Genomic DNA, 14,946 nt, shown 5'->3' with positions numbered 1-14,946 from the left:
CTTTGAAAAAAAAATAAAAAAATAAAATAAAATAAAATAAATAAATAAATAAAATAAAATAAAATGTAGGAGACAGTTAAGTATGATGCTTCTTCAGCTATTACACAATTGCCTATTCATACATGTATCCCTGAGTCATTAAGAGCTCCCATTTTACAGTAGGCATTTCAAAAGATATAGTCCATGATTCAGTGATTCTATAACTCTTCTTTTCATAAAATAGGAAAAAAAATCTTTGAAATCAACGGCTCTTATAATGACTATAGATTTAGTCCCTCTGGTATGCCAGAGCATTCATTCTTCATTGCAAAAGTTCTAAAAGCATTTCCAACTTAATGGTGAATCTTGCTTTTATCACCTGATACTAATAATTAACAAAAATAAATGTCCAGAAATTAGACAGAGTGAGAGGACTGAGTATGTAGGTGAGAAAGGGCCCCAAGAGGTTTATAGGGTGAGTCTCCAGTATCCTGATCCCAGAAAAATGCCCAGAACTCAATTTGCCTTACAGTTTCACAGCTCTCTTTCAAAAAAGACCAAACTTCAAGATTTCGTTGATTCACTCAGAGTGGGGATGTATCTGACTGCAGCTGGTTTCTTGCCTGTGGGTTTTACTGTGACAGTGAAACAGAATATACTGTGTTATTCAACCATAACAAGGTGATAAACTGTAGGGAATAAAACAGAAGCAAATTCTGCTGAGCAGGTAATTTTTTATTTGCTTCTTTAACTGAGTGGTCACACTCTGAATAAGCACATATAACATTTGTTAGGAATTTGTCACCATGATTCTTTTTTATTTTGCCTTTAGTAGTGAAGCAATATTTGAAAGAAACATTGTTTTCAAATGGAAGATGGTAAAATTGAGGAGACAATGTTCTAACAGTTGTAATAGTTACCAAATAAACGTTGTTTTAGTAACTTGTAGGAATTTTTTAAATCTATGGACCAATATGCAGAACAAAGAATAAAACTCAAAATTTTTCATCTTCCGAGAATGACTGAAACTGCTTTCAGCAGCAGCATACAGTTCAGTTTTTCAGGGAAAGGTGGGAATCAGAGCAGTGCTATAAAACAGACAAAAATAGGCCTTTGCCCCAACACTGTAGACTCCAGGAAGGCCTCTGGTCATTCTCTGGGAGGCTCAGGGTCCGCCTCCCATTGAGTCTCTTTCTATACTTTTCTCAACCCACATTCATCTCCAAAGTTGAAATAGAATTTGGAAGATGAAAGTCTAAGCACCTTTGCAACAAGGAAAAATAAAACTCATTAGCTTCCTTTCTTTATTCAATAAGAACACAGCAATCACAAGATCCTCAAGTGCCAAACTATAAAAGCAGAAAGAAAATACACATACCACCATCCTAAACATCGAAAGAATAAAATTAGAATGATGTCTCAGTTACTCTTCTCTCCTTGCTAGGAAAAATACCTGACACCCAAAATTAAGGAAGAAAAGGTTTATTTAGCTCACAGTTAGTGGAGGTTTCAGTCCACATTCAGCTGGCTCCGAGGCAGATGGCAGCAGTTCACAGCAGCAGAAAACAATGAAGAGCAGAGGAGGAGCAGCAGCTGTGGTGTCTGTCAAGACTCTCTTCCTCCTATATCAACTGCAAAGCTCATAGTTCCTCCAAAGTGGTGTGGATGCAATGATCAAGCTCCTCTAAGGAAGTCATGCAGAATCCTTCCTCAAGCCCTTTATTTACCCTTTCAGTGCTGAGTCACTCAGGTGGGACTTTCCTGCCCTAAGGCAGGGTCCTCCATGCCTTATGCATGGGCCTTCATGCCCGAGGGCTTGGAGTCCCTGAGCAGATACAGGTATGCTTCTAACCCCTCAAGTTGACACCATGTGTCAACCACCCCAAATGATATCCTCATGAGGTAGGAATTAATGTTTTCATTTGGTATGTAGGGAACTGAACATTCTAAGAAGTCACTGTTTTTCAATCCTAGAAAGGTTCAACACCTTCAGAAATTCTATGCAGTAATTTGAAGAACACAAAAAAGCTATTCAGATTGATAGGTTCCTGCCTATGTAGGAGTTGCTGAATCATCAAGGTGGTGGTCTACTCTGGCTGAAAAATCACTTCTCATCTTCTTCCCTCAGCCCTGAATAAAATGTCCTCCTACCCTTCCCCCTTCCCACATGTGAGGAAGCCCTATCAGCTCCTACTGGGTTGCTGAACTAGCCCCTCACACTCCACCTCTGGCCAGAGTCCTCCTACATCCCCAACCCCCTTTTTCGGAGCAGAGGAGCGCTGTGTTACCTGCATTCCTCTTCTCTCTCCATCTGAATAAAGGTCTTCTTCCACTTTTTGTTTATTTCTTCTTCTGCACTGAAAACAACACAAATTACAGCCAACCACTGCACAAACCTGGAATTATGGAGTTATCCCTCTTAAACACACTGTCAGGCTGAGGAGTTGAAAGAATGAAACTACACATTTTCTTTAATAAAAGAAAAACACGTTAAAATATTTCCTACCATTAAAATCATCATGGAATTCTTCAACGTTACGTGACATCATTGGTTACAGATGACTTTCTACCCTCTCCATGAATGGGCTTAGCACCCTTAAATAAAAGTTTCTCAGATTGCTCCCTAGCCTCCTACTGCTACAGAAGAGAATCTGGCATCTCACTGCCTGGAAGAAGTTTCCCAGAATCCCAACAGGCCACTTAGATTAGAAGTCACCTACACGATGGCACTTTTTTGTAGTTACTTCACTAAATGAGTGTTGATTCACTGATTGCTCAGTTAAATCAGAAATTAATGCATGAGAGGTTTCTCCCAGACCCAGCTGCTGCCTTCAGCATCTGAGACTCCAAGATGGGAAAATCCATCTCCAACTTCACGTCCAAAAGAGGACTTTCATCCTGCCTCCAAATTCAATATCAAGAAGGTTTGGGTGGCAGAACAGAAAATGTCATATGATAAGAAGAATCAAGAAGAACGAATGCAGCAATATCTCAATGGACAGGAATCATATCATAACAGATTGCTTATGGGAGATGAACATGTAAAGAATGGCCTTAATTTCATGTACGAGGCCCCATCAGGAGCTAAAAAGAATACAAAGAGAAAGAAGAAAGAGAAGGAGGGATGGAATACAAATGTGAATGGCAGAAGGGGGCTTCAGGGAACAATATGCCAAAGATGATATGAACATCCGAGACCAGCCTTTTGGAATTCAGGTTCGAAATGTGAGGCACATTAAGTGTCATAAATGGGGTCACATTCAACACAGATCGAGAGTGTTCTTTGTTTGGTGTTTGTGGAATCAATGCAAGTTCCGTTACCATTGATGGCTCAGGGCCATCGATGCACCCTCGGGGCTAATAGCGAAGACGAGAAACAGTGGGTTTGCGCCCACAGGAAATGTGCTGGGGAGAAACTTGACCGCAGATGACCCGGCACAGGAGTGTTACAAGTGAGGGTGAAAAAGATTCAGAAGTTGAATTCGTAAAGTCACTAACAGCCAAAAAACCCCCAAAAACTTCTCAGGAAATTGGACAGACTTGAAAAGAAAAATAAGAAAAAGAAAAGACAGAAAAAATATAAAGTTATGCAAGACTGAAAGTAAACTCAAAAAGCATAAGCACAAATCCTCATCATCCTCATCATCCTCATCTTCTTCCTCTTTCTCCTCTTTAGAGACTTCAGAAGGCAGAGTGAGAGTTAGAGTGAGAGTGACAGCAGAGCAAAGAAAACAGAAAAGAAGAAAAAATATGTGTTTAGGAAGTTACAACAGTGCTTCTGAAGAGAAGAGGTCTAAGAAAACTTTATGAAGAGCCCTGAAGCCTTCACAGTAACGAGAAAACAGCTGGAGAAATGCCTCGGTTTGTAGAAGGAGAGAGTTCTGGGGAGAACAGCAGCCAGTGCAGCCGGCTAGGTTCTGAGCGCAAGTCTAGGAGCCGCCGTGGGAGCCGGAAGAGCGGAGGAGCCGCAGGAAACACGGGGAGCCGGAAGAGGGACAGGAGCCGGAGTAGGGAGAGGAGCAGCGAACGGGACCAGAGTCCCACCAGATACCAGCACAGGTAGACGAGGAACCGGCCCCAGCGGAGTCCCAGCAAAGAGCAGAACAGAGAGACACCGAGAGCCACTATGCTTAGAGATAAAGAGGCGCTGATGAGCACTTGAAGGGACAGCTCGACTGAGAAGAGAATAAAGAGCCAGCGTGTGAGGTTACCTGTGGATAAAAATCTCTCCAGTTTCTTACTGTATGCTTATAGTGAGGGCGGAAGTATGTGCTGCTGTCCTTCTAATAAAAAGCACTATTTTAACATCCCGTCTTTGTAAACTATTATCTCAGGTAAATGTTGGTAATTGTTTCTCTTGAACACTCCCTTTTTTTATTCTAAGAATGACAGCACATTGAATGGTTATAATGTAATTTTTTTCCTTTTGTCAGTTCAGATTTGTTATTATTTTTAAGATTTGCGTTTGCTTGAATCAGCAAAGTGTAATAGTTGAAATTCATTAGTGTGAATTAAACTGGACTTTGACCAATAGAAAAAAAAATTAATGTGTGAGGAAAATGATACTTAGACTTGTTGACTTAACCAAATCGTAGTTACTTTGTGCCAACCTAAATCTTCCTTTAAAAAATGTTGGATATATATAATCCAGCAAAAGATTTTTATTATAACACCAAAATCCCTAACACAGTGGATAAAAACTCAGTTCATAAACCCAAATGTGTATTTCCAATTAGATATTTTCTTTTTAATGTTGAAACAATAGCTGGAGAGTGTGGAGAAAATTTTAAGCTGCTGAGTGAAGCTAAAAGCAATTTCATTCCATTTTTAACCATTCGTACATGGCCCTTGGTGCGCTAGGCACCATGCTGGGAAACCAAGACCCATGAAGCAGATCCCAGCCTAGCTGAGCTTGTCTTCTCAGGGGTACTCCATAGAGAACTCAGCTATGCTCATATTCTAAAGATAAATAGTTTTTTCTGAGAAATTTTTTCCACAGAAAAATAATGTATGTAGTTTTAAGAAGTTAGAGGGAAATCCTTGAGGAAAGACGTGCAGTAAAGGAGGAAACTAAAGAGAGCTGAAGTTCTGGAGCCTTTTCCTGCTGGGTGTTTTGCCCCCAGCGAGTCTGGAGCTTCTGGCAGTTTTTCACTGCTTTAGAGGGCAGAGGGTGTTGAAAGTGTCCTTGGCATTCTTTTTAACCTATCATAGCCCAATATGTCAAAGCATACACTAAACTCCTACTACTCTGTTTCAGAAAATTCCCACACTCTCAGGTGATACCCTTGCTCAGGCAGTAGATTCTGAGATTTGGAAAAAGAAAATAATACGAACAATATGGAGAGAAAGAAAGATCAGAGAAGCAGGCTTTTGCTGACACCAGCCTCCTGCTTCAGCACCCATACGTGTCCTCCCACAGGTCCTCCGGCCTCTCCTGCACTCCTTTCCTGGCATCTCCGTTCTCTCCCACACATAGCTGGAAGCTCTTGCTTGGTTTTCAATGACAACACACAGCCAGCTGTAAAACAAGTGGTATAAGTTCACCCCTATCAGTGAGAAGTGACTTCATAGATATGTGATCTAAGCCTAACACAGAGATCTTGTTCTTAGAAGGGCCCCATAGTTATTTTAAATTTCTCCTGTTGCTGGCTGTAAACTCTTAATAATTTTCTAGCAAGGGAATCTAATTTTTGTCTTGCACAGAAGCCCACAAATTACGTTCTAGTGACCCCAGGCTAGGACTACATAGTGTCATATCAGGATGGTACATGGCCACCAGGAGGTACTTTGATCCTAGCATTATTCCAAAGGGTATTAAGGCCCAAGCAGTGACTGACCTTCTAAGTACCACTATCTTTCCTATAGGAAGTGAAGACTATACTAAAAGATTCCTTGGAATTCCATAATAGGTTCAAAGAGGCAACAGTTTCCAAACTATGCCAGCCATGAGCACTGGTGTCCCATCGGTCACAGTCCACTGATATACTGACCCAGGCAAAACTGGTCCTAAAGTTTGACAAATATCATCCTGAAGAAATAGAGAAGAGCTAACTGAATAAAAGTGATTATGGAGAACTAAGCACATACAATTACCATACTACAATTACACGACAGTGAGTCTCAAAGCCTGGTGATTGAACTCTGGCATCAGTATCACCTGAGGATTTGTTGGAAATGTTCAATCTCAGAACTACAAAATCAAACCTTGAGGGGACTAGAAATCTGTATTTGAGGGCTGGGGAGATATTTCAGTGGTCTGAGAGCCTGCCTGGCCATTGCAAGGATCTAAGCTCAATCCCTGGTTCTTCATGCCATGCTAGCCCTGTACTGTGCTGTTTCACCCAAACTGGGTGTGGTGGCACATGCTTGTAATCCCTGTGCTGGGGAGGCTGAGACAGTAGGATCACTATGAGTTTAGGCTATGTAGTAAGACCCTGTACCAAAGAAAGAAAGGAAGGAAGGAAGGAAGGAAGGAAGGAAGGAAGGAAGGAAGGAAGAAAGAAAGAAAGAAAGAAAGAAAGAAAGAAAGAAAGAAAGAAAGAAAGAAAGAAAGAAAGAAAGAAAGGATTTTTAAAATTTAAAAAATCTGTGTTAGCAAAAGGAGTCCCAGTGATTCTAATCCCTTTGAGAAACAGTGGCTTATTATCAATATAAGAAACAACTGTTTCTAGTTGCAAATGTCTATCACAGATTACGATAAATGTCCTCCAACATTCAACCTACTACTGAGGAATTTTCATTTATTTATCCATTTACTTATTTCCGTCATAATTACTTTTGTGCACATGACTAATGTGTGTGTTCTTTTGAAGTGATGCAGGAACCAGGAAGAATACGGGGCCACTGATGTGTATTATCAAGATTTATAATCTGATGCAAGGGAATGAAAGATATAAATTTGTAGACAAGAGTAGCGGTCCAGAATTTCTAATAAGTATCAGAAAGTACAGCATGGGTATAGCCAAATGGACAGATCAAGTGGGGCCATTGGAACGAGGGTTAGGAAAAATATACTAGCTACCTATAAGCTTTCATAAGACTAAAAAATATAAGAGAAATGCATGGAAAAAAAAAAGGAAAAACATACTGAAAACACTCTATAGCTGGAATCTTAACATGTAGTAATGGAGTCTAGGAACAGGAAAAACCTGCACATTTGATAGAAAATAACAGTGTATTTGCGGATGAACAAGTGAATCTGTTGTGTTGGAATTTGCATTCACTAGAAAAGATTAATCTGAGAATAAATCAGAACAACAGTGGAGCTAGCTTTTGGAGCAAGGACCCTGAGTGCAAGGTGGAGTTCAGGCTTCTCACAGTGATGGTGAGAATGGCATTCTGCTACCTGTAATGAGAATGGATAGCACCATCTTTTCAAATTCCTGCTATTTCTTGGCTACATTTTGACTGGGTAATTTCAAGGCAAAAGACTTAAGCAATTTGTGATACTGTTTTGACAAAGCAAATTATATATATATATATATATATATATATATGTGTGTGTGTGTGTGTGTGTGTGTTTTGTTTTACAAATAAAGTTAAATGGGTAAGTTCTGAGCCATGTGAAGATGGGGGCATGTTACTGGTTGATCCTGAATGGTTAGATGCTTCTTTCTGGCTCTTGGAAGACAACAAATAAAATCCTGTTTGTAAATTGTCCTTTTATGCTTTCACATCAGAATCCTTCATAAGAACAGGTTTGGGGATTTTACATTTTCTTTTCCATTTTTTTTTTTAAGTCAAGAGTAATTTGTGGTTTGGCAGTTTTCCTGAGGAAGGGTATGATTAAGCTTCCACTTTTAGACACCACACTTGCAGCTCATTTTCTTTCTCCACCCTGGATTCCTGCACGGTGTCACAGATGGAGTAATAGGCAGCTTCTTTAAACCTCTGGGCAAGAGACACCTGTGAAAGCATGATGGGCCCCGAGGCATAGAAGGAACTTCTTGTGCTAACTATTTTTCTAGCTGTTTCTTCCTGTTTCTTTGTCATCACTCTCCCCAACTTTCCTAAGGCTAGGCAATGAATGGGAACAAAGAGATCACAGCAAATTAAAAAGTACACGCACTTGGAAAATAATTTATATCTTTTAAATGTTAGTTTCTGAGGGCAATGACTATCTATAGATAATTCTATATAACTTTCAAATGACATAAATAAAATTGATGGTTTGAAGCCTCATTTTAAAACCAAGGCAAAAAATATCCAGAGAAATGTAAATTAGTACTACTTCTGTGGACAGCAAGTTGGCAGTGCCTGTCCAAATTTAAAATATATGTGAAATGTTGGCCAAAAGTTAGACTTGTAGGACTTTATCTCATAAAAAAATCTCAAATAGGCAAGTTGATCCTGTGCAGACTAGACTTTAAAGTAGTTTGCAACGGAAGTTTTTTAAATGACTAGAAACTTCTAAAATGATCAGAGACTGCTTAAACAAGATACAAGCATAGAACACTTTACAGTTAGAGTAAATAAGTAACCATCCAACTATCCAGCTTCTGGGTATCTTCCTAAGTGAGATACATAAGCTTAAAGAGCAAGCACTTTATGTACTAATATGGAGAAAGCTGTATCCATCCCACACGGCTTTTGACAAAGGCAGTACAGTGTGATCAGTATACAAACATGAAAATGAAGGAAAGGAATTTGTATATATTTGTTTATACAAAATAATATAAGAATTAAGATGTGCTATGTACTTGTACCAGTGGCCATGGTGAACGTAATCATTATGTGCCACAAACACATACTGACATAATTTTTTTTTAAATACCTAAATATTGACAGCTTCCAAGGAAGGGAAAAAGGGTCTGGGAAAAGAATTAGGAGACTTCACTGCACATCCTTTTGTTTCTTTGGGGTTCAGAGCTGCATAAATGTATTGTCTATATAAAAATAAATCAGACTTATCTCCCACTACTACAAGTAACAACTCAAAATGCATTAAAGACTTACAGGTAAGATCTGAAAATTTAAAATTATTAGAAATTACAATAAATGACTCAGGACATTGGAACAGGCAATAATTTTTTTGGATAAGACTCCCAAAGCATAGGAAACAAAGGCAAAACTAGATAGATGAAATTATATGAAGCTAAAAATGTTTTTCAGTCAAAGGAAATAATCAACAAAATGAAGAGAGAGGGGTTGGGTGCCGCTGAAGCTGAAATTTATCATATGTGGGAGGCAGGATGAGGCCCCATTGCCTTGGCAGGCAAGCTACCTCAGTCTTGAGAAAAACCTCCTGCCTGGATATAGTGAGCTATTAGTTTTTAGGCAACCTTGTGTCTTGCAACTTCCAAAAGGTACCAATAAAGGGCCTTACTGTTGTTCTGGGGTTCATTTCACCAACCAGGCAGATGAGCCACGACGTAACCCAGCTCTTGTCTTCTTGTCTTATTTTCCTCATTCCTACCACCACTTTCTCCATGGATACAATGGATCACACTGAAAGATCAACAGATCTCTACAGAGAAGCTGCAGAAGTGGTAGAGATTCCTCAAAAAACTAAAAATAGAAATTCAGCCTTGATCCAACTATCCCCCTTCTAGGTATCTTCCCAAAAGAATGAAAGTCATAATATTAAGAGATGCATGAATATCCATGTTGATAGCAGCACAATTTATAATACCTAGATATTGGAAACAGAGGACATGTTCATCAACAGATGAAAAGATAAAGAAAATGTATTGTTTATAGGCAGTGGAGTACTATTCTACCACAAAGACAAATTTGAGACATGTACAGGCAAACTGAAATGTATTATTAAATGATATAAGTAATATATAATAATATATTATATATATTTGTGCTATATATTATATATAGAGAAAGAGAGAATAAAAGAGAGAGTATGAAAAATAATATATAAATAAGTAGGGAAAAATCCAAATAATTGCCATCTATTTAATGTTTCAAAATATTTTGACATATATACTAATTTATTTCATTATACTACTAGTTTCTCTTAGTTCACTGAAGAAAATATTTTATGCTTTTATCTGGTTCTTCATTGTAAAAGTCTTATATGTCTATGATTTTTTACTTTGAGTAACGTTTTGGCCATTTCTCTACAAGTATGATACTCAGTGTATTGACTATTGTTGTTCTCCAATTATTTTGTTATAATGTTTTGTTTTATTTTTCATAGAAGTAAGGACAGAGTCTGGCTAAACTGTGCTGGTGGGACCTGCCGGTCCAAGCCCAGGTACAGCATGGATGAGACCCTCTTCCACCCCATCGGAACACCCCCAACACTACTCCACAACACCCAACCCACCCCACCCGCCAGTGAGAATTTCTGCCCCATTCTGGGGAACCCCAGATCCAATCCTAACCCAGGCCAGGTGAGTCTGTGGTAGAGATTTCAGCTACCCTGCGCCAGCAGGACCTACCAGTCCCAGCCAAGGCAAAGCGTGGGTGAGACCCTCTTCTACTCCCTTGGGACACCTCCCAACTACTCCGCAGCACTCACACACCCTGCCCGCCCAGTGAGAATTTATGCAGTGTTCTGGGGACTGCCACATCCAGCTGTAGCCCAGGCCCAGTGAGTGTGTGGGAGAGCTTCCTCTCCGACCTACTCCAACTTATATCCTCCAGACTCAGCTCAGGCCTGGCATAGAGGCCTGGGGTGGAATTCTGCAGCTAGAATCTCTGCAGAGAAAGTAGGGGACCAAGCTATCTAGCTAGTCCAGGAGCAGAACATCTTGCCAGAGGGGCACAATAGGATCTACTCACAAGGACAGCAGCAGGAAGGAGCTGAGCACAGCAGCCAAAGCCAAGGCAGGCACAGCTGGATAAATCCAAACATTGTAGATTTGCACCTGAATTTCAGTAGGTGCTAAGGTTATAATTGCACCAAAGAAATACAACAAAGGAGAGAAGACAATGCTACACAAAATGACAATGAGAAGGAGCAAAATGCAATCTCAGACCCTAAGCCCACCCATAACAAGTTCAGAGGACATTAACACAGAACAAATTGGGAACCACACAACTGAAATCAATGAATCAACAACTTCTGAAAAAAATAAACAACACAGAAAGGCATAGAGGAACTCAGATTGGAAATAAAAAAGAAATCCCTGAATTAATAGCATCTGCAGTAAAGAATCAAATGCAGAAACATATGGAGGAAACCCAATGCCCACACAGAACAAGCGTAAAGGACACAGCTCAGCCCAAATATATGACATAATAGTGTCGATAGTAAATAAGCAACAGCAGAAAGTTATACAGGAACTCAGAGAGCAATTCCTTTCTGAAATAAAAAAAAAAGAATTCTCTGACTCATAGCAGATGAAGTAAAGAATCAACTACAGAAACATAGAGATGAAACCCAATCTGAAAAAAAAACACTGCAGTGAAAGAATTAATAACTGCTTCTAAACAAGACATCAATAAAAAAAATGAAGAAATTAGAAAAATGACGGATTCTTTGAATGAGCAAAACAGGAAAGAAACATTGCATGAAGCAGAGTCAAAGAGAAATAGAGGAACTTAAAATCTCAATCACAAGCTTGCAAAACTATTTGAGTGAAAGTGCGGACAGAGTTTCAGATCTTGAAGATGCTGGTGCACCTAATGAAAAGGTAAGAAAAGATCTCTTAAAAGGAACTAGGATGCAGGAAAAAAAATTCATCACTTGCAAGACGATGCAAAGATGAACACTCTGAGACTAATAGGTATCAATGAGAAAGAAGGAGACAGTACAAAGGACATTTAAAAAATATGGGCAGAAATAATAGCAGAAAAATTGCCAAATATGAGGAAAAAATCTGACATTCAGATAACCAAAGCATACAGAATGCCAAGTAACCTCAATCCAATTAAAAACACACTGAGACATATAATAGTCAAGATCCAAGAAATTCATCGCAAAAATAATATACAGAAAGCCGCTAGAGAAAAGAAGCAGATCACATTCAAAGGAAAACCCATCAGAATTATGGCCGACTTCTCTTCACAAACCATGAACACAAGAAGAGCATGGAACAGAATACCTCAAGAACTCTATGAAAACAAATTCCAGCCCAGATTATTATACCCTGCAAAACTCTCAAGGTTGATGGAGGAGTGAAATACTTCCATGACAAATAACAACTAAAGAATTTCATGATGACAAAGCCAACCCTACACAGGCTCCTGAAAGAAGTCCTAGAGAGGGACCAAAATGATCAGAAATCCGTGAATGAAACCAGAAGCAAAAAACTAAATAGGGCAAACAATTAAACACAGGAGAAAAAGGAGTAAATGACAACAGGTAATAACATGGCAACCGTAAGTCAACACATTTCAATTATAACCATCAATGTAAATGGACTCAATTCAACAATTAAGAGAAATAGACTGGGACAGTGGATTAGGAAACAAAATCCAGCAATATGCTGTATACAAGAAAGACATTTAACTCATGAAGATTTCATGAAAGTCAAAGGATGAAAGTCAAAGGATAGAAAACAATACTATATACTCCAACATCTCAGAAAAAAGCAGGGGTACAGGCCAGGGAGATGACTCAATAGAAAAAAGCAGGGGTAGCAATCCTATTCTCAGACAGTCTCAACTTCAAACCAACAATGATCAAGCAAAATAACGAAGGCCACTATATACTGGTTAGGGGAAACATTCAAGAGGAAGAGGTAACACTCATAAATATGTATGCACCAAACACAGGAGCACCCAACTATGTAAAGCAAATCTTAATGGACATGGAAAATCTAATATCCAATATCGCAGTGTTCACAGCAGACCTTAACACCTCTTTATCCCAAAAAGATAGGTCAAGCAGACAAAAACTTAGCAAAGAAATAAGAGAACAGAACCAGAGTTTGAAACAAATGGACTACGTGGACATGTACAGTGTTCCACCCAAACACAGCTTAATACACATTTTTCTCAGCTGCACAAGGGTCATTTTCTAAAATAGACCACATACTGGTCCATAGGTCATGCATAGGTATATGCAAGAAAACAGAAATTATCCCATGCAATTACTGAACACAGTGCAATGAAACTGGAAATAAATGACAAAAGAAACCAGAAAAATAACCTAAATACATGGAAATTAAATGACACCCTACTCAGCAACCAATGGGTAACAGATAAAACTAAACAAGAAATTCAACAATATCTACAATTCAATGAAAATTCAAGCACATCTTATCGGAATTTATGGGATGTGATGAAAGCAGTACTTAGAAGGAAATTCATAGCTGTGAACTCACACATTAGGAAAACAGCACAGGAACAAATAAAAACCCTAAGGTAGCACCTTCAACAACTAGAAAAGGAAGAGCAAACCAAACCCAGAGCCCAAAGACGGGAAGACATCATAAAGAATAGAGGAGAAATTAATTCAATTGAGATGAAGAAAACAGTTTAAACAATTAACGAAACAAAAAGCTGGTTCTTTGAGGATTATATTAAATCAATAAGCACCTAGCTAACCTCATCAAAAAGAGGAAAGAAAATATTCAAATACAAGCAATAAGGAATGAAAAGGTGTAATTACCACAGACCCAGTGGAAATTCAGAAAATTATCAATATGTACATTGAAAATCTTTACTCTCACAGAATAGAAGACACAGAAGAAATGGACAGATTCCTAGAAAATTACAAATTACCACAACTGAATCGACAAGATATATCCACTCTCAATAGCCCAATAACAGCCAATTAAAAGCGAGACGTAATAAAAAAACCTATGCATAAAGAAAAGTCCAGGTCTGGATGGATTCACAGCTGAATTCTACAAGACATTTACAGAAGATGTAGTCCTATACTCCTAAAACTCTTCCATGCAATTGAAAAGGAAGCAATCCTCCCAAAATCATTCCCGGAGGCAAGTATTATACTAATACCAAAACCAGGGAAGGATGCAACTAAGAAAGAGAACTACAGACTGATCTCCCTCATGAACATAGATGCCAAACTCCTCAATAAAATCCTAGCAAACAGCATACAACAAATCATCAAGAAGATCATACACCAGGACCAGGTAGGATTCACCCCAGGGATACAAGGATGGTTCAATATTCAAAAATCTATTAATGTGATACACTATATTAATAGAGCAAAAACTAAAAACCACATGATCATCTCAATTGACACAGAAAACGCTTTTGACAAAGTCCAACACTCATTCATGTTCAAAGTGCTGCAGAAATTGGAATAGAGGGCCTCCACTTCAATCTGGTAAAAGCCATTTATGAAAACCCAACGGCTCACATAAACCTAAATGGGGTAAAATTGAAATCTTTTACTTTTAGATCTAGTACAAGACAAGGATGTCCTCTATCACCACTCCTATTCAATATAGTTCTGGAATCATTAGCTAGAGCAATGGGACAAGAGAAAGAAATAAAAGGAATAAGAATAGGTAAAGAAGAAGTTAAATTATTATTTGCAGATGACATGATACTTTAATTCAAAGATAAAAAAAACACAGAACCAAGAAGCTACTACAATTAATACAGAAATTCACTAGCATAGCAGGTTACAAAGCTGGGGGGTGGTGAATGAAAGCAAGAGACAGGAAAAGGAATTTTGTGGGACTGTTGTGCTTCAAGGTTGTATATGGTGAGATTTTTGGACTTATGCAGAAACATAAAAAGTGTATAATTCTTTATGAGTATTTTAAAAATATATTCTTATTTTTAAATGTTTTTTATCATATTCTGTAGGTACTTAAAGTTCAACATATCAATACTTGAGGAAAAATACCTGTTCCATATTATGCCTAAACTGTTTCATATGCAGATAGATAGTGAGGTTAAGCTTAACAGCCTAAGTTGTACGGTAATAACAATAAGCTTGTCTTTTGGATGGTTAACAACCTAAATTTGCAGACCAAAATTAGAGAAAAAGGAGGGCTGCAAAGAAAGCCAACATTTTGGCCCTAGCCTTCCAAGGTCAATTAAGACTCAGGTCATATGATAACTTGTACTGTAATGTCATGTAACTCA

At 38.5% G+C, this 14,946-nt stretch overlaps 2 pseudogenes; one reads left to right on the top strand and one right to left on the bottom strand.

Moving 5' to 3' along the window:
* Positions 1–2,830: 2,830 nt before the first annotated feature.
* Positions 2,831–4,141, top strand: LOC101589055 (annotated as a pseudogene).
* Positions 4,142–7,764: 3,623 nt separating this feature from the next.
* The window catches only part of LOC111818882, a 12,003-nt pseudogene continuing 4,821 nt past the window's right edge, over positions 7,765–14,946 (bottom strand).

Source organism: Octodon degus, unplaced genomic scaffold (genome assembly GCF_000260255.1).
Source record: "Octodon degus isolate 3935 unplaced genomic scaffold, OctDeg1.0 scaffold00106, whole genome shotgun sequence".
NCBI classification, from domain to species: domain Eukaryota; kingdom Metazoa; phylum Chordata; class Mammalia; order Rodentia; family Octodontidae; genus Octodon; species Octodon degus.
This window is presented reverse-complemented; position numbering and strand designations above follow the sequence as displayed.